The sequence below is a fragment of the Rattus norvegicus genome, chromosome Y (assembly GCF_036323735.1).
Source record: "Rattus norvegicus strain BN/NHsdMcwi chromosome Y, GRCr8, whole genome shotgun sequence".
Lineage (NCBI taxonomy): Eukaryota > Metazoa > Chordata > Mammalia > Rodentia > Muridae > Rattus > Rattus norvegicus.
This window is the reverse complement of record NC_086040.1, coordinates 45,934,266-45,937,788: the sequence shown is the minus strand read 5'-3', so window position 1 is coordinate 45,937,788 and position 3,523 is coordinate 45,934,266. Positions and strand designations below refer to the sequence as shown.

At 44.3% G+C, this 3,523-nt stretch overlaps 1 pseudogene; it reads left to right on the top strand.

The window, feature by feature from the left end:
* Positions 1-373: 373 nt before the first annotated feature.
* On the top strand, positions 374-957 carry Rpl19-ps24 (ribosomal protein L19, pseudogene 24; annotated as a pseudogene).
* Positions 958-3,523: the final 2,566 nt, after the last annotated feature.

Below are 3,523 nucleotides of genomic sequence, written 5' to 3'. Positions count from 1 at the left end.
AGTTGGAGTAGTTGTGACCTTGCTGGTGTATGTGTGGCCTTGTTGGAGTAGGTGTGGCATTGGTGGAGTGGGTGTGGCCTTGTTGGAGTAGGTGTGGCCATGTTGGAGTAGGTGTGAGTTTGTTGGAGGAAGTGTGCCACTGTGGTGGCTTTGCATTGAGATTTGTATATGCTCAAACTATGCTCAGTGGTACAGGCAATCCCTTTCTGCTGCCTGTGCATCAAGAACTTTGGGCTGCTAGAGCACCAACTCTGCCTGGATGCTCCCATGATTCCTGCCATGATGATAATGGACTGTACCACTGAAACTGTAAGCCAGCTGCAATGGAATCTTGTCCTTTATAAGAATTACCTTGGCTTCTGTGTCTGCAGCTATGAGCATGCTCAGGCTACAGAAGAGCCTTGCCTCTAGTGTCCTCCACTGTGGTAAAAAGAAGGTCCAGTTGGACCCCAATGCGACCAATAAAATCGCCAATGCCAACTCCTGTTAGCTGATCAGGAAGCTGATTGAAGATGGCCTGATCATCTGGAAGCCTGTAACTGTCCATTCTCAGACTCGCTGAGAGAAACACACCTTGAAGGGCAGGCATATGGTCATAGGGAATGGAAAGAGTACTGCCAACACATGGGTGCCTGAGAGGGTGACCTGGTTGAGAAGGATGAGGATCCTGCACCGGCTTCTCAGGAGATACTGGGAATCTAAGAAGATTGATCGCCATATATATCACAGCCTGTACCTGAAGGTTAAACGGAATGTATTCAAAAACCAATGGATTCTTATGGAGCAGATCCTCAAACCGAAGGCAGACGAGGCCCGGAAGAATCTACAGGCTGACCAGGCAGAGGCTCACAGGTCTAAGACCAAGGAAGCACAAAAACGCGGGGGAAAGAGCGCCCCCAGGCCAAGAAGGAGGAGATCATCAAGACTCTGTCCAAGGAGGAAGAAACCAAAAAATAAAGCTTCCTTCATGTCTGTGCATAGTGACCTCACTGTGGCCTCACATGATCAGTCATTAAAATAAAACAAGCCTTAAAATAAAAAAAGAGATACCTTGCCTATGGTGTCTGTTCACATCTATGGAAATCTAACTAAGACAATGTGTATTCATTCTGCCATTTCTGTTTCTCTGGAAAACATAATACAATAGCGCTCTAGAGAGAGGAACAAGTACCCACCAGACAACATAAATTCCAGTTTACTTTTCTGGTGATTATGAAGTTGTTGAGGTTTAAAAAAAAAAAGCAAACTTGTTTTTTTGTTTCTTTCTTTTGGGGTTTTGTTGTTGCTGCTACTGTTGTTGTTGTTTTTGTTATTGTTTTTAAAGAAGAAATACATTAAGCCTCTTCATCCCTAACTGGCTGGCAAACACCGAGCCCACATCAGCTAAAGCGATTAAGGCATTAGGAATGTGTTTACACAAAAACATAAAGTTATCGTGTCAAGTTCAGATGAGAGACAACATCGGCCATGTGGGCAAGCCTAGAGCCTCAACCATTTAAAACAAACAAATCAGGACACACTGTCAGAAGCCTGTCAGGCCAACAGAGAGGAGGGCCTGTGTTTTGTGTTGTTATTTACTTTTATGAATATTTGGAGCCACCTGGCTCATTAATCCTTTTTATAATATTAACTCTGGCACTTTTTTCTTGACTTATCAAATATTTCCTTAATGAACTTTCAGCTCACACCCCCCATCTCCATTGTAATGACTTTCAAATTAAGTTATTCTGGACCACAGGGATTTTTAGAACTCTATAATGATAGAAAACAAGGGGAAAAGAACCTCTTTCTTTGTATTTGAAGAAAGACATAGTCATTTACCTGCCACCTTCCCACAGTGCTGACAGTTGCCAAGGTCAGTGATGAGAACTCTGCCTCATGGGCACCATCAGAGTCGTAAGATGAGCACTACCAAACCAGGAGGCATTATACTGACATAACCATATAGTGCTCCCTCACCTACAGCCACCGGGTTCCAAACTTCTGGTGTCCCTCCTCCCCTTAAAAGAGAGCTGTTAGGACCCATGCTCAGCATCACCCATGACCATAGTCCAAAGCTCAAACCTTTTAAAAATCAGATGTGTTTATATTATCAAATGTGTGAATGTTCTGTCTACATGGAACTGTGTGCACCAAGTGCCTGCCTGATGTCTGAAGATGACAAGAGAAGGCATTAGAATTTCTGAAACTGGCCATCAGTTCAACTGTGAGCCATCATATGGATGCTGGGAATAGAACCTGGGTACTCTTCAATAGTAACAAGTGTTCTTCATGGCTGAGCCGAATCTCTAAGCCCCAGAATCTGTGTCCTGTCCCCGTAGATGCTTTGCTACTCTATAAAACCACATGGGAGACTTGGTGACCATCCAAGGGAATAGATTTCACCCTTCAATGAAGAGGATGCCATGGCTGGTGTTATTGTAGACAGTAGGAGACTCTGAAGGAAAGTGCCTTGTATAGGGGAGTCCTGTGAGAACCAAGACTGGAGGACCACCCTGGACTGGATAGAGATTGGGTTGGGCCATTGCAGAAGATAAAAGAATGATGGTGACAAGGACATTTGAGCAATCCCATGAACTATTCAGTCTGGCATCTTAGTTAGGTTTCCACTGTTGAGAAGAGACACCATGACCAAGGACAACATGTAATCGGGCTGGATTACAGGTTTAGAGGGTCAGTCCATTATCATCAGGCAGAGGGCATGGCAGTGTGCAGACAGACATGGTGCTGGAGAAGGAGCTGAGAGTTCTACATCATTATCGAAAAGAAGCCAGGAGCAGACTATCTCCCACATGGCTGGGAGATGGATTTAAAGAACTCACCCCCACAGGGAGACCCCTTCTCCAAGAAGGCCAACCTCCGATACTGCCATTTCCTGGGCAGTGCACGTTCAAACCACCACAGGTTCTCTTCACATATATGATAATTACACCCTTGTTTTAAAGTCTTGCTTAAAGACTCATGATGTTTGCGTGAAGAACATTCATTGGGTCTTGGTGGCTCTAAAACCCCAAGAACATGAAATCCTTTATCACCCTGAAGTATGAAAATGGCATGTGTGCACAGTCCCTCCCTTCCTCTGCAATATCATAATGTTAAGTGTGTGGAGCTCCAGTATGCAACCTTGTAAGTGCCGGCATGTGTAAATTCTTGAGCCACACACTCAATAGAATCAGGCATGAGCCTTCTTTTCTTTTGTTTATGGCTCTGAACTCTGGCCTAGACTGATGGGCCAGTAGTTCCTGGAATGAAGATTTCTGGGTGCAGCCAAAGGCATGAAGGTATGTGATTTAATTACAGGGCTGAAGGAATCTGGCTGGTTTCTTCCTGTACCACATGAGAGAGGAAGTCACTCTGCTCAGCCAATTGCAAAAAAAAAAAAATCACAGAGAAAAAGCACATAGGATGCTTGTTTTACATAGACTAGATCATGAGCCCTGTTCATATTTAAATATCCATATGTGCAGAGGAACCATTGCTTTTTGGTGCAGAGATGCCGTCATTTTTAAGCACCCAGGTCAAG